We start from the raw sequence: 22637 nt of genomic DNA on the forward strand, positions 1-22637 counted from the left end.
TCATTTAGGGCGGAACTATCAGTCCTTTAGGGTGGGGCTATCAGGGTAGGACTATCAGTCATTAAGGGTGGGGCTATCAGTCATTTATAGTGGGACTATCAGTCCTTTAGGGTGGGGCTATCAGGGTAGGACTATCAGTCATTTAGGCTGGGACTATCAGTCATTTAGGGCGGGACTATCAGTCCTTTAGGCTGGGGCTATCAGTCCTTAAGGATAGAACTATCAGTCCTTTAGCGCGGGACTACTAGTCCTTTAGGCTGGGGCTATCAGTCATTTAGGGTGGGACTAAGAGTCATTTAGGATGGGATTATCAGTACTTTAGGGTGGGGCTATAAGGGTGGAGCTATTAGTCATTAAAGACAGGACTATCAGTCATTTAGGGTGGGGGTATCAATCATTTAGGGCGGGACTATCAGTCCCCTAGGGTGGGACTATCAGTCAATTTAGGGCAGGACTCTCAGTCATTTAGTGATGGACCATCAGTCCCCTAGGGCGGGACCATCAGTCCCCTAGGGCGGGACTATCAGTCATTTAGGGTGGAACTATCAGTCCTTTAGGGCGGGGTTATCAGTCCTTTAGGGTGGGGCTATTAGTCCTTTTGGGCAGGACTATTAGTCCTTTAGGGCGGGACTATCAGTCATTTAGGGTGGGACTATCAGTTGTTTAGGCCATTGCTATCAGTGCTAAAGATTATCAGTTCTTTAGGGCGGGACTATCAATCATTTAGGGCAGGACAATCAGTTGTTTAGGGTGGGACTATCAGTCATTTAGGGTGGGGCTGTCAGTCCTTTTTGTTTGAAGTGGTTTGTTTAAATGTGATACGATTACATCTGTAAAATTTAGTACTTGTTCTCATCGTCATCTAAAAACATTCTGCATAGATGTTGCTGACAGTAGTAAACAGTAACACTCCCCAAAAGGCATTCATCCTTCTTTTTCTTTTTTTGTTTTGTTAGCAATGCCCATCTTCCAATGATCCAATTGGTTCCCAAAGGAAAAAATCTCTCATCGCCGTACTACTTTTTTCTACAATTTTTTCTACTAGTTTCAACTGGATGTACATCATTATAGAGGGAAAATGACAATCTTATCTTCAATTTCATGTCAACATTAAAGACACAGTTCACCCAAAAATGAAAATTTCCAATTAATTTACTCACAGGTCATCCAGGATGTAGGTGACTTGTAGGTTTGTTGCTTTAATGGCGAATGCACTGAGATGGGAGGTCAGGTAATGCAATCTGTTGATAGATTTTGGTGATTGCAGCACTCGAGCATTCGTAAAAAAGGACTGCAACAGACTACAGTCACACATGAAAATTTCAGATTTTGGTAAACTATCCCTTTAAGCAACAGCCTATAACACCCTAGCTATATAGTAAAAGCGAAGCAACTTTATGAACGTGTCGCTTTTGAGTGTGCTAGGAGATGAAAATAAGTCTATGAACTGAATACAGTGAACAGAATGTTAAAAAGTGAACATCAAATCAGAGCTTCATTCTTCAAAGAAGAGTTTATTTCTAACACACTGGTTTGCCTGAGCGCTGAGCTGTGGGCTTCATTCACACAGGCCATGAACTCAGATCAGATCTGCCTCTGCCTCCTGTAATTACTCTCATGGGAGAACAGAAGAGAAAGAAACACAGCACATCTGTGCAATTATCTGTCATATCAGTGGTTTCACTAAACATTCAGCAGATCCAGGGGTTAAACCACGGCTCTGCGGCATTTACAGAAACCTGCGTCTGCTTCACTTGTGCTGCCGTTTGAAGAAAGTTTGTAGCTTGTGGTTAAACTGCTAAAACTGCCAGTTTTCTGGTTAATATTTAAACATGCAAAGTCTGTCTCTGTCAGCAGGATAGTGCCCATGTGCGTAAGTTAACATATCTTAAAAAATTAAGAAATAGATCCCAAATCCCAAATGATATAGCTAATACTTCTGAAATCTGAGAAAAAAAAAAACTCTTCTACTTTGAATTAAACAATAGAATGGCACAGAAACTTAAGGGGATTTAGGACCTCCCAAACACATGGCAACTCCCTGGAAACTATTCAGCACATCCTAGTTACCACAATTGACCTCCTTTACAACCACATAAACCTAATCCCAATTCTATTTTTGCACCCCTGCCCCTTGGCCCTTGAAACAGAGTGTGAATAGCAAGGGCTTCAAAATTTACCCCTAAGAAATGGGACAGCACTACAGCATCTGCACATGTCATTATGTCATCGTGATCTCTTGCTTCATATGAGATCAATGACGGAGACTACTGTAGTTATTCCAGTTGCGTTATTTTTTTGTTATTTATCTTAATGTAATGATTGAAGACAATGATATTATGTTATCATAGCCATATAATGAGGTAATAAGCTTGTAATTTACATCGTGGCCATATTTATCTATGTAAACCAAGCAGCAACCTCCTGCTCTCTCTCAGGAAATTCTCTCAAAATTCCGCTAGTCCTGGCCGCTCCTGGCTCCAAAATAGAGCAAATTTCAATTGAGCCCACTGTTAGAAAGGCCAACTTTACAGCAGAAAAAAAGGTGGTTACAGCCTGGTACAAAAAAAGATTTTGGTTAATTCAGCTAATATTACCCTTCATGACAACTGTGAGGGGGTGAATTTTTTATAACTCATCCGTTTCCTTTATATTAAGTTATATTAAGTTTGCATAATTAAGAGCGTGGCCACTTGAGTGACAGGTAGGTCTCGTTGGTCGCCGTCACGTCACCTCAGCTGAATCCTGCAGATTAGCCACTGAACTCGGCATATTTATCGTATTTCTGTGTTGTTTTATGTGGCTTTACACAGTCAACTGCCTTTTGGACTTGTTTTCTACATTTATTTGATGGAATGTCATGCTGAGTGCACTTTATTGTGCTCACAAACCATTCACCTGGCCTCCGTTTCCCATGTGAGTAAAGTTATGTACTTATATACCATCTCTGTACATGTATTTGTTTTATTTAAGATCATTTATCGTTTATATTTATATTTAGAGCTGTAATGCACTCCAGAATCTGACGGATTGATTAGCTGTAGGCTCTAGAACAGTCATCTGAAGTGTTGTCATACAGTGTTATGCTGGATTTCATCAATAGTCCTGCAAGTGTTTGGAAGTAATTTGCGTTTTTCTCCTGTTCAAAAATGTCATAAGACATGTTTAGTGGCTCAGTGTGTTACAGCAGTGTTTTTAAAAGTCTAAACACTTTATTGATATAGTATACAACCAAGCACAAGTGGTCAGAACACAAACGAGTCGCAGGTGATAAAGTATTAAGCATTTCTCCCAAAGTAAAGTGTGTCTGAACCAGGTCCAAGCAAAATGCCAGCAGGTGTCTGTAGCTCCGCTCACTCTCCGCCTCTTTGTTTGGTATCCCGCCGTGGGTGTGATGACGCGCGAACAAAATGGTAACGGTTGGCCGCGCCTACTTGTGGCTTCTTTTGCGCTCTTTAAAAACCTATGGGTCACGTCACGATACTACGTCCATATATTATATTTTACAGTCTATGATGTAAACACATGAAAAAAAAAACATTACATCATAGCAGACACTGTAAAAAGCTTATTCCACTAGACTTTTCTGATGGAGTATTTGTGTGTCATTGAGTGGCAGAATGTTGTGGGACTGCTGTACTGGAGTCGTTATAAGGGATTATAGATTTAGCAGTTTTTATTTTAGCGTTTTTTTTAATGATAGTAAAACACAATCACGGTTAAGAATATATTAAAACATGTGCTTGTCTGTTGTAAAAATTCGTAAAAATTACCAAAAATACTCATTTGTGCATCTCCTGACTTCCGTGTGCAGCCATGCTGCCGTTTGTCGATGGTGTATACCTTTTGGTTTCGATTGTAGGTCTGAAAAATCTCTGTTTCAAGGGCTATCTGACCCCCTGTGTTGTTCAATTCGCACGATCTTAACTCACCGCGGCCTTAACGTCGCCGCTAAACAAGTGACACAAGCATCAGCAGCCACAACTCTCTTGACTCCGCGTGGTCCCCCCAGGCATGTGCACAGATAGCCCCCCCCAACCACTCTTCCACCTTGCCTCTCCACCTTCCCCATTTTTCGGTTTTAAGAGCACATAGTCTTCCCCTACCCCACCCCCCCAACCCCCCCCAAACCCCCCCCAACCCCCCAACCCCCCCCCCCCACACACACACACACACACTTTCCGTTTTTTCAGCCCATGCCCCATGGAAAGTCTCTGCACGGTACTGCCTTCCCCCCAGGCTTCACTTTGTGCGGTCATAAGCATGCCAAACGCCCCCCCAGTTCTCAATCTACATAGTCAACTCAAACTCCTTTCAGGGGGGCCCACACATTTTGTGCTACACCATCTATAAACTCTGTTCCATGTCAGGTGCACAGCAACTCCCTGTAGACCAATTAGAAACTCTGTTCCATATCAAGTGCATAGCAACTCCCTGACAACCATCCATAGACTATTCCAATTTAAGTGCATAGCAACTCCCTGGCAACCACAAAAAAAACATTGTTTTAAATCAGTTGCATAACAACTCATTGGCTATCACCTCAAAACTCTGTTCCCAATCAAGTGCATAGCAACTCCCTGGCAACCTCAATTTCATTCGCTTTTCCAGGGCTGGGTCGTGGGGGCAGCAGTCTTAGGAGAGAAGTCCAGACCTCCATCTCCCCAGACACTTTCTCCAGCACCTCCGGGGGGATCTCGAGGCGTTCCCTGAGAGATATAAGCCCCTTTCACACAGTGATACCGGTAAATATCTGGAAAATTTCCAGGAACGACTTTACCGGTATATTCAAAAAAGCGCTGTTCACACAGGCGAGGACGTTACGGAAATTTTCCGGAAAAGAGCATTCACACATCCATTCCAAAATACCACTAAATTCTGAAATCATTCACCACAAATGAGCTTTAAACGGCTGCGCTTGTGTTTGTAAACATTTGACTAAATTACAAACTCTGTGGAGGATCAATATTGTGAACAACTTTCACAGGATCACTTTCGCATGTCGAGATGTTCATAATATGTGCGTGTGCAGGCGCTCACAGGCTGTTTCACAGGCACACGCAAAGCTTGAAGGTAAACAAACAACGACTTATCATAAGCCTCTCATCGATGATTATTTACACAGTTGGCATTAAGAAGAACATATAAACGTGATCTGACTAACTTCGTGCGGGCGTAAATGCGTCTGACTGTTGTGATTGGCTAAAGCAGACGTCTCACGTCAGCACGTTCTAGACGTGCACGCGCTTATTACGACAATCTTCCTTCTGCATTCACACAGCGCAGCATTCCGGCAAATTACCGGTAATGTTACAACTTACAAAAAGCCAGAACGAATTTACCGGTATTTTCAAAAAGGGCCTGTTCACACATACAACCTTTCCGGAAAATTGCCAGCAATTTTCCGGAAAGGTCTGTATGTGTGAAAGGGGCTATAGTCCCTCCAGCTTGTTTTGGGTCTTCCCCGAGGCCTCCTCCTGGTGGGACATGCCTGGAACACCTCCCTAGGTAGGCGTCCAGGAGGCATCCGAAACATGGATGGGGTGTGGGTGTTGTGAATGGCGGAGGGAAGAAAGTAAGCGTGGCGGGGGTGTCTTGGATGACAGTGAAGAGGGTTGGGGAGTCGCGGACGAGAGTGAAAGTGAACAGCGGATGGTGGAGAATGGCGTTGGAAAAGGCGGATCAGTAAAATGAGGTGCCGGATCAGATTTTAGAGGTTCGGGATCCGACGTATTCCAGCACAAATTATGCCCTGCAGTTTACACACACACACACACACACACACATACACACAAAAAAAACACATCCACTCTTCTAAACTCTTCATAACATCTTCAAATCTAGTGTGTTTCTTTTAGGATTCCTGTTTAAATTTCTTCAAAGTTCAGATCTGATCCCGTCTCACATTCCAGAGCCTTAAAAGTGTTGCTGACTTAATGAACTGAACTGAGCAGCACATGCATGTTGTTGACTATCAGCGACAGTCTGGTACTTCATGAGCATAGCAGCATTACACGCAGCACTCAGAGCGTGACGTACTGTACCGTTCCGGCCCACGCGAACACATTATCTGACACGCCACCCAAAAACAAAACGATTCACAATCACACAACTCATTCATCAGTGCCTGTGTGTGAATGCTGCATGTTCACTACTGTTATCTTGAAGGAGTGTCATTACGTCAAATCTGTCTCTTTAAAATACTTCCAGCTCTGAAAACGAGGCTGGAACAGATTAGGAAGTTAAAGGGTTGTTAAGTGAAAACAAGACTTGAACCTGATGGCAGCTGTTTGCATTGAAGTGCTTTTTAAACTGAATCGCTCTACCCACAAAACTCCCCTTAACATTCATTAGCATCATTAGTTTAAAGGGGACCTATTACGCCAAAGTCACTTTTATAAGTGGTTTAAACAGTTGTGTGGCAGCAGTGTGTGATTATATCCAGCCTCTTATGATGAAAATGAATTAATTCTATTTTTTATAATCACACTTGATGAAAGCAGTCTGCAGAATCACTTTGATTGACATTCTCCCTTTGTATGTGTCATCAGAGTTATAAAAGCCCCGCCCATTAGTGACCACCTCTCCCTCATTAGCATAAACAGCCCTGAGTGAGAAGCAGCCGTCTGCCACTTAAGTTTTCACAAGCTCAAGATAAAGTCAGCTAAGACGTTTTTGAATGGTTTAATAATGGCCGCGAGTGTTATGTTACTATCTTTCACAGTGTATACCAGACAGTATTATGACATTTTGTTCCCTCTAAAGCTATTTAAGACTTACGCTTGCATTTAAGATGCTTTCTACATGAATAAAATCGCTTTTGTCATCTTTGACCTATATTATAATATTAAAGATAATGTTTATTCTCCTTGTCTGACAGCGTGAAGGAAAAACACAACGCTTTCTGTGTCCTCAGCACACTCTTGTTTGGGATTCATGGGCAGAAAATGTGACACAACCTTTGACCCCCAGACAAGGGGCCTTTCATTTCGGTCTTTTAGGTGGTCTGTGAAGAGACTGAAGTTTCCTTTTCCTCTTTTTATCTCTTACAAACATCCACTATAATGTCAAGGCCCATAAGTTGAGCTCCATAGTGAATAAACAGAGAACACTGTGAGACTTCTCCAGGATTAAAGCAAATCTAGGTTATCCTACAGTGTAACACATACTGTATCCTGGGGTTATGTAACACCGTGACCACAGCTAAGGTTTTAAAATGTGAGTTATGTAAGCATAATCGTTCTACAGGTGCAATGACTCTATATATTCTACTCTCAATTCTCAACAACTCTATTTTACATATTAAAGGCTCTGTATTTTAAATAGAAGTCCTATAACTGTAAGCCAAGTGGCATATCTGTCATCATTTTGTACATAAACAGCTTCTGGTGTGAGGGTTATCGGGTGTATTATGAGTCATAATTTCATAATTCATTTTGACATGTTGTTATAAAATACCCTAGTTTGATAAGACAACGTTTTCAGTGAAGGATCTCATTTTCTAGCTCATTACGGGGGATGTGTTTGCCTGGCTCGGTCTGGATTTTGTGCCATGTGTAATTATGTGGTAAATCCTGTCAGCTTCTGTAACTTCCCATTCAGTGGTGAAAGATCAGGCAAGAAAGAAGTTAAATGTTTAAAAGAGATAAATGATTATTTTATTTTATTAATGATTTAATGAAATATTTAAAAAGTAAAACGTTTTAGCTTGTTTCAGGCGGACTTTTTAAACGTTCACACTTTTACACCAGTAGATGGCAACAAATGAATGTATCGTTAATACACTATTAAAAAATTATAATATATATATATAATTACATAATTAAAAAAATGCTTTTATTACTGATTAAAATAATACATATATATATATATATATATATATATATATATATATATATATATATATATATATATATATATATATAAAATTTTTTCAGCTTTTTAGCTTATTCAACATTTTTTTGTACTTAAGTATTGCAAGTAGTTTATTTTAAAGTTTACTACTCAAGTACTGAAAGTAAAAGTACAAGCCTTGTGTAATGTAGTTATTAAAGAAAGCAGTCAAAAGACATTGTTTTGTTTATTTTTTAAAAATATTTCTTTTGGGGCACGTGATTAAGCAGAATAAAAAGAAACATGGTTTACGGTTTATTATATATATATATATATATATATATATATATATATATATATATATATATATATATATATATATATATATATATATATATACACACACACACACACACAATTGAAGTTGATTTTTTTTTCTTTTTTAATTATTTCCCAAATTATGTTTAACAGAGCAAGCAAATTTTCACAGTATGTCTGATAATTTTTTTTTCTTCTGGAGAAAGTCTGATTTGTTTAATTTCAGCTAGAATAAAATCAGTTTTTAATTTTTTAAACACCATTTTAAGGTCAAAATTTTTAGTGCCTTTAAGCTATACATTTTTGATAGTCTACAGAACAAACCATCCTTATACAATAACTTGCCTAATTACCCTAACCTGCCTAGTTTACCTAATTAACCTAGTTAAGCCTTTAAATGTCTCTTTAAGCCGTATAGAAGTGTCTTGAAAAAGATCTAGTCAAATATTATTTACTGTCATCATGAAAAATATAAAATGAATCAGTTATTAGAAATGAATTATTAAAACTTATATGTTTGGAAATGTTTTGAAAAAATCTGCTCTCCTAAACAGAAATTGGGGGAAAAAATAAACAGGGGGCTAATAATTCTGACTTCAACTGTATATATTTATTTCGGGAGGCAGAGTATGCACTTAATTCTAAATGAATTGTCTTTCACTCTGATAAACATGGACTCTAAACAGGACCACGGGTGGTCTTCTTCCTCATCACCACCAACAGTTGAAAGTGAAGCAGTTGAAGGTTGAATTTCTGGGTTTTCCATGTCAAAAACAAACTAAAGTGCTCTCAATGCAGGCGAGATGACCATGATGGTGACGAGCCAGCTTATTCAAACGTGTGACAGAGCCATCTGCTGCTCCGGCAGTGATAATGTGGGTTTGGAATGATTCATCACATTTTTAATAATTGTAACGAGTAACGATGCAGTGCATAAAAAATCTATCAGAGTAAAAGTATTCAACTCATCGAAAATATGGACTGAAGTAAAAGTGGGAAAAAAAAGTAAGAGAGGTCCGCTACTCATCCGTTTGCACTGGCTGCCAGTTGCTGCTCGCATCAAATTCAAAGCTCTGATGTTTGCTTACAAAGTGACTTCTGGCTTTGTAAAAAATTACTAATGTTTTGCTTCCTACACTTTACATACCTGAAACTTTGCCTACAGCACTTATTGATTGTTGCTCTTATTGTTGTGTAAATTGTTTCCTTGTCCTCATATGTAAGTCGCTTTGGATAAATGCGTCTGCTAAATGACTAAATGTTAATGTAATGTAAATGTAAGTAGGAGAAACAAACAATTCTCCAGTAGAGTACAGATACAGCCTTTTAGTACTTAAGTACAGTAGTGAAGTAGTTCGTTACTATGCATCTCTGGGTAAAAGTACCAGAAGATACTATAAAAAAATCCGAAAATATGAACTGTAAGACCAATTTATTTAAAAAAAATATATATATTCAAAATAAAACATTTTTAATACTAAGTCATCTTTATCTTTTGAAGTAAGCTATAAAATATTTCAGATTCTAATTTAACATGATTTCTTTTTTTTAAAACAGTAAAACCAAAATAAAGTGTAGTAGTGCAACAAGATTATGTTCGATTTTTTTTTGTAAACCAACAATGCTTTGTGGTGTAAACAATTGTTTAAAATAAGTCAAAATATGGGCAACTATTTGTTAGAGCAGGCAGTTAAAGGGTTAAAACAACATTGGCGCTATTTAACAGACTGTAAACATGTTGTAGCCTGATAGTCATTGGCTGCTAATATGAGTTCACTGTTTACAATTTACTATTCTAAATTCATATTATTTAGGAGAAACTGAATATGTGAATATAAAACCAACTTTACCTTAGTGCACCTCTCTCTCTCTCTCTCTCTCTCTCTCTCTCTCTCTCTCTCTCTCTCTCTCTCTCTGTCTCTCTCTCTCTCTCTCTCTCTCTCTCTCTCTCTCTCTCTCTCTCTCACACACACATAGCCGAGCGAGAGAAAACTGCACGGCATCAGATTCAGCTCTCACAAACTCTTTAAACTTTAACCGTTTAACCGTCGCGCGGAGCTGCACCGGTCGCCGCACGGGTGAGTGTCTGTTCGGGATTCATTCGCGGTGTGTTCTCGGGTCTTGAGGATTGTTTTTCTCCGGTTTCTATGGACTCTGATCTCGGGAGGTTGGAGGACTTTGAGCTGCACTTGTTCCTGCGGGTTGGATCGTTTACAGCAGGTTCTTGTTTCTCCTTCATGCGACAATTCTCGTCAGTTTTACCATCCGCGGCTGTTTGCTAGCAGGTTTATTTTAGTCTTGTTGTGTTTTTACTTTGGAAACGACCGAACATAGACATACATATTAAATGTTGGTCGTTTTAAATGATAGAACGCTCATTTGCCGACAGCGACTGCCTCAACGTTAACTGTTTGCTAACGTTTATTCAAATACGGTTACTTTGCACTAAGTACACGTTTGACTAGTTAGTTGTGTTGCGTGTGTTAGTCTGGCATTTTAGGGTCATGTTGAGGTCTGCAGTCAAACTCGCATAAATTATCCCAGACTTTTCATCTGAGCAACAAAAGAGACTTCTAGCTCAAAATGAGACCTCGTTATAAATTATTTCAGTGTCTTTGTGCATTTTCTGCCACCATTATTAGAGAAATAAAAGATATACAAGTTGTATTTGATATTTCTGAACATCAAAATTTAGCTTAAAATGTATACAAATAGGTGAGGTAGAAGTAAAACAAGTAATAAAACACATCAAGCAGCCTTTCAGATACTAATATGAGTTTATAACTCCATGCAATTTAATTAAATCAGAAGTCAATGCTTGAAATGTCAACTGCCTGCAAATAATATTGTTGATATGACATGCTCCCAATATTGTTTACCATGGTACTTTGAATATTCGATCTGAAATCGCATGCAAGTACATTTTCTAACTTAAAAATCACATCAGCACTGTTAATTTGACTGTGAGCAATGTTTTACTTTAATAGTCATTGGCTAAAAATTATTTAAATTTAAAATTATTTAAAATTGTTTCACTATTTAAAATTGACAAATCATTATTTTCTACAATTATATTAAGGAGAAAGTGTGAATATAAAACACAATTTACCTCAATGTAAGCTTGTAGCGTTCCTCTACACAGTCATTCGTTGTTTCGGGTGCTTGTTATCATTATTATTCATTTAATATTTCAAACATGTTGGATGAAGCCCAACCCAGTCCTATCTCTCAGAGCAGGTGTCTGAAGCCCGTCTAAAATAGCAGCAGGTAAAAGTGGCTCCTAAGTGGAGGAATATAGCCTGACGTGAATTGTTGGCTGTCAGCATAGGGTTATCATTAAACGCCTGTGTGTCCATGACACTTTGACCCTAATGCCTAAAATCTGACCTTTTGAATTTTCTGAATTTCTTTTCTTTTCCTCAAGGACTGCAAGGCCTTTCTGTTGGAATGAAAACAAACTCTAATATTTATTTTTATATCACTATATTGCTAGAACCAAAGATGATAGAATACACAAGACATGTCACTCCTTTATTTTTGAATGGGAAAAATGTAACTGTCAGTATGGTGAATAAAACCCGCCTACTAGTACAGGAGCCAATCATTGATCGCTATATGGTGAATAAAGCCCGCCTTCTAGTACAGGAGCCAATCATCAATCGCTATAGACTGACGATACTCCAATAGAGGGGCTCGGACCAGACGGGAGTTTCTTCCGATTTTGGACGTTTAGAAATAAACTAAAGGGACAGTTGTTATTTAATTTTATTGGTTATTCATAATATGAAATGTAATCATAAGCTTGCTAAGCAGTTTTGGAGAATTTGATGTTTCCCCATTCAGACAGAGTGCTTGAACATACTGCCCGAGAGGTGTTTCAAAGATGGCCGCCGAATGAAATGACTTACCTTATAGGAACTTTGCTAGAACTGATTCTTTGTGAGTTTTGCATGATCACATTTATTAAATTCAAGTTTATTTGTTTGCATAGCGCTTTTCATTATAGTTATTGTTTCAAAGCAGCCTTACAAAAGGTGCACGTTATTGCATTACAATCAAATTCGGAGAAGCTAAGGTTGCGTCCGAAACCGCCTACTACTACGGAATTCGGACGTACTACTACCGCCATTTTGTCATGGTCATGTGACCTACCTGAGTCAGTTGTTTCACTTCCTTTCATGAATTCTCTCATGGGGCATTATGGGATAGCGCAGCGTGCATGGAATGCGCACTGCAGAATCTTGCCGGAAGTAGTAAGTCATCTGGGTACTTCTCGCATACTGATTTTCAAATTCTATGAATTCGGACATACTACTTGGCTCGCATACTGATTTTAGCATACTATATAGTATGGAAGTATGCGGTTTCGGACGCAGCCTAAGGTTATTAGTTACCATGACTGTATTAGTTACTAACTTTAACTAATTAACTAGTAGCTAAAGGCTGGTTTATACTTCTGCGTCGAGTGATCAGCATGACCCATGGCGCCTGCCTTGCATGTAGTTGTGCATCTATACTTCTGCATGCTGTTTATGTTGCTCTGCAATAACACTTCTGAAACGCTAGCTGGCAGTAGGCTTTTATGTTTCTCTGTGTTGAGTTTCTTCGCTGGTGTTTAGTTTTTTCTGAATGCTACCTTAGGGGCTGATCACATCGAACGTGCAGTTCTGTTCCAAAAACACGAGGCACACCGCACTACCTTTTCTGCTGACAAGAAAACATGCTTTATGGAAATGACCAGTGTTGGGCAGTAGCGTCGCTACAAGTAGTGACGCTACTAGCTTAACTAAATTTCTCAGTAGCGTGGCGGTAGCACCGCTCTTTCTGAATCAAATAGCTTTTCTGTAGCAATGCTATTTTATTAGTCAAGTAGCAAAGTAGCGTCCACACAAGTTAAACTTACCTATCTCACATCAATAATTGACGTCAAGGACATTCCCGGAGCTGTAAGGCCGGTGTCTAGTCGATATAAGTAAATCCATATGATGGTGAGAATGAGGATTTCTTCTTCTTCCTGTTTTACGGTGTTTGACAACAAGTTTTTGGTGCGTTACTGCCATCTCTGGTTGGCGATGTCACCAACCGAAACTAGCTTGATGAAAAGATGACTGAGGGAGATGAGTTATTTCTGAAGCAGGATTCCTCGTGACCATACATCGAGAAGTACACGTCAATAACTTAATTTCTGATGCTGTGCGCAAAAAAAACTTTAGTATTTTAACTGTCTTTAACTATCTATTTAAAATAAATAGATGCAACTTTGATTAAACATTACCCATATTACTATACAGCTCTACATGACGTCCTCTCTGTGTGTTTATTTGTTATAATGACCTTGATTTAGATATACACCCATAAAATTTTATATACCGTATAGACAATCTCAATGTTCAATTCAAATGTGGTTAATGTTAGTCATGTTAAAATATTACAATATATTTGAAACCATGTTTATTATGAAAAACACTATTCAAATAATACACTTGAGTGACAACTTGCTGAATTAAACTTGCAAATAAGGTTATATGCGACATTGGCAAACTATTTCAAATGCTTTCCCACAACATTTCGATAGTTTCAGTACATGTAATAGTCAGAATATACTGTGAAGTAAGATTTTATTCTGGACACAGCCCTCTAGATCTTGATGCTGTATTAATTAGAGCAGATGCCATTACTCACCTCCGGCCAGATGGGTTCATTGATGGTAAATTAGTCCCTCGGGACATTTTTAATGAGGAAATGATCTTGTTAGTCAATCAAATGCCATATGTTTTTTTCTGAACGTGGTTTATGTCGATAGCACAGCCAGACAATGACCTGCCTTCATGGTTGAACATGATTGAATCCTGTAACCCAGATGAGCTGGCGCTGGATCAGACGGGTACCCAATATCCCTGTGAACCCAACACCAGCGGCCAGTCGATAAAACGCAGCCAGACATAGAGAACAAACCTTTGAGATTCAGACCTACTTACTGTTGAAGTCAAAATTATTCGGCCGCCTCTGAATTTTTTGTTCTTTTTTTTGTCCAACAGATTGAGGAATTTTTCACAGCATTTCTTAAAATATTTTTTTTTTCTGGAGAAAGTCTTATTTCATTTCAGCTAGAATAAAAGCAGTTTTTAATTATTTTATAACCATTTTAAGGTTAATATTGTTATAATATTGTTAAATAATAGTTTTTCGATTGTCTACAGAGTAAACCATCATTATACAATGACTTGCCTAATTACCTTAACTTGCTTAATGAACCTAGTTAAGTTTTTGAATGTCACTTTAGGCTGAATACAAGTATCTTGAAAATATCAAATATTATGTGCTGTCATCATGTCAAAGATTAAAGAAATCAGTTATTAGAAATGAGCTATTAAAACATTTTGTTTAGAAATGTGTTGGAATAAAAATATTTTTTCCTTTGAACAGAAATTGGGGAAAAAATATTCGATAGGTAATTCTAACTTCAACTGTATGTTCCAGTATAGTTTTATAGCATAAGTTTACCTGAAATTTGTATTAATGTTTGTGTGAATGGAACTTTTAAAGGGTAGTTCACCCAAAAATTAAACTTTATTCACTTTGAAGGGATTGTAAACCTCTGAGTTTCTTTTTTTTCACACAAAAGAAGATTTGAAGCATGTTGTTAACCAGCAGCCATTGACTTCCAGAGTAGGGCTTAAAAATAAGCACGTCATGGTGTTGTCAAGTATGATGCGATCCTGGATTAACATCTACGTTGATCCTGGAACATCAGTTTTGTTTGAAAATGTAATCCATAAATATTGCCTACCCCTAAACCCAACAATAAACTATTCCTAAAATCAGAAGGGGGTATTATAGGCATGGGCTAGTATAAGATTTTGATGGTATGATAACCTTAAATAAAAATATTACGGTACCATGGTATTGTGATTACTGCTCTAAAATATTTTCTTTTTAATTATTTGGGTAAAAAAAAAACATCTTTTTTCCCCTTTGAAAACAATATATTTAAATTTTTGAAAGATTTGTAATATTTTGGAGCAGTAAACATGCCAGGCAAAATAATTACAATGAATTATTGACTTCTGCTGTCTTCATTTGTTTCAAAAACACAGATTTGTTTACAATTCAGCATCTTTGGATATCTTTTCAGCTGAAGATACTGTTGTCCTAAAAAAAATAAAATAAAAAAAATGTAAATAAAAAATTACATGTGCTATTTTTGGCGAAATCAAATTGGAATTAAAATAATATGAAAGTAAATGGCTACCGGTTCACAACATGCTTTAAAGTCTCCTTTTGTGTTTTACAGAAGAAGCTCAACAAGTAGAGGATAAGTAAATAATTACAGATTGTGAGAGAAATTCCTTTAATGTTCATCTAAATGAAGATTAATGAAGTCAATAAAATATATACAAGTATGACCATTCCACTTAACTCATTACATTATGAATACATTAAGAAGAGTTTTAAAAATACATAAATAAAATATCATGCAAACGGCATTATCTAATGAAACATACTTTTTTGTTCATAAAATAAATTTGATACAAATCTCATGTTAGAAATCTCATTTGATTTGGTTTTAAAGGTAAAAGTTAACGTTTTTGTGGAGTGATTTTGAGATGTTGAGATCATTTTATCAGTCCATATGGGTAAAAATATTGTTTAAAAAATCAAACAGATTATTTATTAGGAAATTTAAGGCAAATTTAAAGGATTTATTATAAAAAACCTTCAGAATATAAATTTGCATAAGACTTTTAAGTTTCGTATGTCAGTTCAGCTGAAGTGGAGAAATTCAAACACCAAACAGGGCTCAACAATAAGGACTGTCCGGTGGCCCAGGGCCAGCGTGAGAGACACTTGGGACAGTAGACTGGATCATTACTGGCCCGATTGGGACAGTGCTGCCTTGTCACTAACATTTAATTTGTCTTTCACTATTTGTCAGTTGCGTGCATTTTAAGTTTGTGCTTTTAAATCTTTAAATGCTACCTTCTCTGTAATGTAGTAAACAACATATTGCTTTCCGATTCGTCTTATCTGATTGATTTGACCATGCTATTTTTTCTTTGCAACCTGGTAACAACCAGTACAGCGTAGAAACAGCAACATGGCGGCAACATCAAATTAAAAGGCTAAACGAAAATGTCTGTCTCTAACGTGTTGGAAGTAGACATTTACGTGGAAACAACACGACAAAATAAAAGTGAAGTGATGTTATGCATAGTTTGCCGTCAGTTTGACAAGTCAGCCACCTTTTGTTAAATAATTTCAAACTGCAATAAAATGCCTCCACATTTTCCATACTGCTCTTTTTGTTTGCATAACACTTATATTTACAATTGTTTTTTAAGTATTGAAATTCTAGATTTACAGACTTTATTTTTGACACATTATTTAAAATATGTGGTTTAAAAAAAAGCTATTAACTTCCCTTTTTTTAGGTGGGGCCAGTGAAAATTTTGGCAGGGCAAGTAAAAATCTAAACCACTTGCCCGATTGGACCAGTAGAAAAAATCCTTAGCGTTGAACCCTGCCAAATATCTTTTAAAGACATCTATATGATTACAATTAATGAATTAATTTTCCTCCGGCCTAGTTCCGTTATTCATCAGAGGTATTATTTTACAACCATTTTAAAGTCAATATTGTTTTAATTTTGTTAAATAATAATTTTTCGATTGTCTACAGAGCAAACCATCATTATACAATGACTTGACTAATTACCTTAACTTACCTAACGAACCTAGTTAAGTTTTTACATTTTAAATGTCCCTTTATTCATCAGAGGTCACCACACCGGAATGAACCTCCAACTTATCTATGTTTTACATTGCGGATATTTCTTTCAGCTGCAACCCAGTACTGGGAAACACCCATACACACTCATTCACACACATACCATACTGCCATGATTTCTTCAATTCACCTATAGCGCATGTGTTTGGATTATGGGGGAAATCGGAGCATCCAGAGGAAACTCACCCAAACACAGGGAGAACATGCAAACTCCACACATAAATGCCAACTGTCCCAGCCGAGGCTCAAACCGGCGACCTTCTTGCTGTCAGGCGACTGAGCCACTGTGTTGCCCCATGATTGAAATTACAGACTCATGAAAAAATAGATGTTCTTTATCTCACTGATGCTTTATGGAAATCTGCAAAATAGTCTAACCTCTGAAAACTAACTGCATGAAATCAAAACAATGTTCAGCCATGCAGATTCTTCCCTACCTAAATAAATCAATGTGATGGACAATCATTAGTTTTAGATTGGAGTGAAAGCAGGGGTCTCTTATTAGTTTTGACCGCTAGTGAAACTCAATCTGATCTAAACCCTATCCATCGATAGCACTTTCCGACCCTGTTTTACTGCTCTGTCCACATTATAGATGCTGGAAAAGAGCAGTTCACTGTCTTACGTTTCTTCTCTCTAAAAAAACACACAAAAGTGGCACTCTTGAATTTTGTGAGCCGAACACAGAGACGGGCTTTGTGTTCCTCTGCCAACATCCCTCCATCTCTCAGAGGAATGAAATGGACAGATAGAAGGGACGCCCTTCTTCTGTTACCTTTCTGGATCTTAATTACCCCTCTAATCTGACCAAGGGCTAGTTTATGTTGGCCTCGGCACCTGCACAGGTCTCAGATCAGCCACAGGGTTTCTTCAGATGGCTGCTGCTTTGTAGTTCTGTTCTTGAGGAGAAAAGATGGCAAGTAAACAATGCTTTTTGATCGATAACAGGGCTGCATAATAATGATGCCTCGAGGCCAGTGGAAGCGTTACGGTCCAGCTGACAGGCCAGTGATGTGTTCTCCATGCATATCAGTCATTCATATTAGTTTATAAACCTTTAAGGGATTTGATTTGATGCTCAGGCTAAGGTTGCTCTGTATGGTTCTGTGTAATAGCTATGTACATAAATGCAAACAGGTCTGCATTTCAGCCATAAAGGTCCAGTTATGTGCTTTGAAATGTTTCTTTTTTTATTCTTTATTTTGATGTTTGAAGTAATCCCAACTGAAAAAATGAAAAGAGGGTGGGCATAGAGGAGCTCCCCCCCTTTAAAAAAAGCAGCCAGTAGTGTTTCGCTTTTATTACAGCTCTCCCAGGGGGAGTGGTTAAGATGAAGTGCATTAAAGGGCCATGAAACCCCCTCGTTTCAGCAGGGTGTTTTCACACCTCTACTTTGGAAAAAGTCAGAAAAGTGGGCGTGTCCAGCTCTTTTTAGGGGGTAGTGTCGGAGGAGCTAAAGTGGGATGGTGTGGAAGTGTCTATGCACGTGCTGAGTTTCAGAGTCAAAACACGCACACACACACACACACACACAGGGGAGAAAGTGATGGTGTTTACATGGACATCTGTAGGCGAATTATTTGCCAAATTATTAAATGGTGGACTTTAACTGCAGTTTGGCTCTTTCATTCAGGGAATTCATTCATGCCCCTCACGACTAACGAGATATTTGATTCGAGGAACTGCTCTAAGCGTGTATTTTTCATGCAAGGTTTGATACCGCATGGCAAATAAGAGAAAAAAACCCTCTGCATTTCCCGGAAACTTAGATGCACACGGCAGGTAGCGTCAGAAAGCCGCGTGTGTTATTCCGGTCACAAAATGCGGTAAAAATCCTACACGAGGTTAAAGTTTGGTTGTAGTGCTAACATGTTTACACTCGGTGCAATAGTTAGTTCAATACGAACAAACTAAATAAACAAAGAGCACTGGCCGCTCACTTACCAAATCTGTAGAGACAGGACAATCACCAGCAACTAGAGCCGCGTCTTTATTAAGAGAAGACTACAAGCGAATCCGGATCTCAGCGTTTGCAGATGAGAACAGCTCTCAGGTAAACAATAATCCTCCTTAGACACGTAAGTTATTGTTGTCGAGCGTCGCGTACACTGTTAATCCACACTTGAGTCTGCGCTCTCACAGAGAGAAAATGAAAACAAAACTTAACTGCAGCAAACTATAAAAGCAACACTTCACGCTTGTTTTGCCAACACAACGTGGCGTCTCTGTCGTCTGAACACTGTGACAGTAATGAATATTAATGAAGTTGCACAATAGAGCGCGCTGATTGGTTTGAACCAACCTTACTCATGCATTAATGCATCACACTGTAAGACGTAATAAGACTCACTCTGGCACAGACGCCCAGTCTGCACGCTGGAATACACGCTATTATCTCATAGCCGTGATGCAGCTTCAAAAATTCGTTTCAAACCGGAAGTACGAATTTGCTTGAAATAACGCAAAAACAACCAATTTACACTTTTTAGTGAAATATAGGTGTCCTAATAGTGTTTTTAGCAGTGTGGGACACATATACGACTGTCAACAGCTCAAAAAATGTGTTTTGGTGTTTCGTGACCCTTTAAGAGAAGTGTCTTAAAGGGGGCAGGGCATGTCAGATTCTAGAGAGCATTTGATTGGTCAGAAGATTTGATGAGAAACTGATGAGAAAAAATTGTTGATCGTTTTTCTCGGTTGATATTTTCTAAACACAATTTATTTTTCTATTAGCACACTAGCTAAGAGATGTCCTTAAACTAAGAGACTGGAAGTAACATCTAAAATTTGTTGTTTTAATTTCACAGAACCTTTAAAGTAAACTGTTATATTGCTGTGTAAGGGGTTGTTCACATATCGTGCCTAAAACGTGCCAAAAAAGCACAAGGTTAGGGCTGCACGATTTTGGAAAATTCTGACATTACGATATTTTGTTATGCTGTGATGTATATTGTGATATGATTATCATTTCACCTGATGATTTGAATAGCTACTTGGGAAGATTTCATTAATTTAGATCAACTGAGATGATCAAGTCTTTTTCTATGCAGTGCGTCTGCATATCATATAATAAATTACATTCGGAGAGGGAGGAGTGAGTTGGATGGCGTGTTGTTTCAAGTTGTTGCAGAAAATGAATTATTAGCGATACTTGTTGTGGAGTGTATATTCCTGTGTTGTGTGTGTAAATTTGGTTTTCTTGTTGTTGTTATCCATATAGTGCCCCTCCACCCTTTGTTTTGGCTTTGTTTATTGTCACTGTAAAAATATTATATACAGTTGAAGTTTGAATTAATAGCCTTTCTGAAGCCCGTTTCCCCCCCAGTTTCTGTTTAACAGAGAGAAGTTTTTTTTTTCAACACATTTCTAAACAAATTAGTTTTAATAACTCCTTTCTAATAACTGATTTATTTTATATTTGCCATGATGACAGTAAATAATATTTTGTTAGACATTTTTAAGACGCTTCTATACAGCTTAAAGTGACATTTAAAGGTTTAACTAGGTTAATTAGGTTACCTAGGTAGGTTAGGGTAATTAGGCAAGTTATTGTATAATGATGATTTGTTCTGTAGACAGTCGAAAATATCTAGTCAAATATTATTTACTGTCATCATGATAAAGATAAAATAAATAAGTTATTAGAAATGAGTTGCTAAAACTATTATGATTAGAAATGTGCTGAAAAAATCTGCTCTCCGTTAAACAAAAATATGGTGTTTGCCGAGCTATGTTCCCATACTAATAAACTTCTGGTGACCTGTTATTGTGAATTTATTTATTTATTTTTTTTCCATTTTATACGTTTCCTTTTAAAGCATTGATGTTGTAATGTAATGAAAATACATTCAGTTAAATAAACTTCATTTAGTTTTTCAAGAGTAAAACGTGACAAAAAGCCATTTTCTCGCAGCGCCCCGTCAGAATCGGCAGGCTAGCGCAGAAACTCCATTGAATATACTGGGGTAAAATAAATGCTCATATTATAAAGACATGGCGGGGAAAAATGTAATTTAATGCAGTGCTTCTTGTACAGTCTGAGACCCACTTTATATCAGATGTCACTCAGACAGTGGAGTTTGCTGATTTTAAAAGAAAACTGACCTTAAACGCATTGATTTTTGCATTGGCATGCAGTTCACCGGAAGCACTTAACCACGGTTACTGGCAAATTAAAAGTCCGATTAGCATGCTTCGGCATATACCCTATTGGGGAAAAAAGGGGGGCTAATAATTCTAACTTCAACTGTATATATATATATATATAAATATATATATATATATATATATATATATATATATATATATATATATATATATATATATATATATGTGTGTATATATATATATATATATATATATGTATATATATATATATATATGTGTATATATATATATGTATATATATATATATATATATATATATATATATATATATATATGTATGTATATATATATATATATATATATATATATATATATATATATATATATATATATATATATATATATATATATATTAAGGGTGTCACGATTTTTATGCTCAATTTCGATTATCAAATCAAAAAACAGAATCGTCGATGCTGCCACACCCCCATGTCACGTCAGCTTGGCTTGCCAAGCGGGAAAAAACACACTTGTTGTACTGCTTGTTAAACTGTGCAGAGGCAGGAGACCCGTCGACAGAGCTTAAACTTTCAGGGCTCGACAATAAGGACTGCTCGATAGCCCGGGGCCAGCGTGCGAGACGCTCGGGCCAGTGTACAGTGCTGCCTTGTTGTCTGTCAGATCGAGCAGAGCTGCGTGCTGCGACTGTCTATCAATTGTTTGCAAATACAATCTTATGGTGCTTTCACACATAGACGTTTGTTTCGGAATCTGTCTCGTTTCCCCCGTTAGCGTGGTTTGTTTGGCATATATCCAGCAGTTGCGCTCGCATCCGCGCCAAATCAATCAGTCTGAGATCGCCTGAATGAGACGGTCTCTGCCCAACTGAGCGAATCGATTGTAGTGAGAAAACAAAACAATGCAACGAACTAACGACCCAGGCTATATCACAGTGTATTATGATCGTGTAGCCATATATACGGCTATATGAAGAGAGAAGTGAAAGCATGCTAAAATATTACCGAGAGCTGTTTATCCAGCCTGATCTCGGTTTATCCGATTAATTGACCGAAGTTAATATCTGATCATTTTTTCCATGTTTTAATCTTGCAATATGTTGTATTAGGCCAGTTGTTATGTTCATTTTCGCACTGACAGCTCGAAAGAAGGATGAACATTGATCTGCTTCGCGATCTGATGCAGTCTTGGTTCATCTGTTATGTCTCTCTATAATTTAAGCCTAAAATGCAGAATTCTAGCCAACGTTTCTTTAATAGATTGATTAATTCAATAGATTTTGGTAATTATGTGTGTAACTTGCCTTTATTCATTTACTGTATGATTTGTTTATGGGTAAAACAAAGACCATGTCAGGTAGTTTAAACGGTAGGCTACAAATAATTAATTCGTTATTAATTAATTAATTATTCATAATTGAATCGAATCGTGACTTAAGATTCGAAAATGTAATCGAATCGAGGATTTGGAGGATCAAGACACCCTAATATATATATATATATATATATATATATATATATATATATATATATATATATATATATATATATATATTAGTTTTTTTTTTCTTTTCT

General features: G+C 37.4%; 1 protein-coding gene across 11 annotated transcripts in view; it reads left to right on the plus strand.

Moving 5' to 3' along the window:
- The first annotated feature begins 10152 nt into the window (after positions 1-10152).
- sema4d (sema domain, immunoglobulin domain (Ig), transmembrane domain (TM) and short cytoplasmic domain, (semaphorin) 4D) overlaps positions 10153-22637 on the plus strand; it is a 154047-nt gene continuing 141562 nt past the window's right edge. For 6 of the 11 annotated variants that reach the window (XR_012397067.1, XR_012397068.1, XM_073935684.1 and 3 more), the window contains exon 1: positions 10153-10229. The gene's annotated coding sequence lies outside the window, so the exon portion shown is untranslated. Of the gene's footprint in view, positions 10372-22637 lie in introns of all 11 variants that reach the window. The other 5 variants (XR_012397069.1, XM_073935685.1, XM_073935682.1 and 2 more) reach the window with 1 other exon arrangement.

The sequence above is a fragment of the Danio rerio genome, chromosome 21, assembly GCF_049306965.1.
Source record: "Danio rerio strain Tuebingen ecotype United States chromosome 21, GRCz12tu, whole genome shotgun sequence".
Lineage (NCBI taxonomy): Eukaryota > Metazoa > Chordata > Actinopteri > Cypriniformes > Danionidae > Danio > Danio rerio.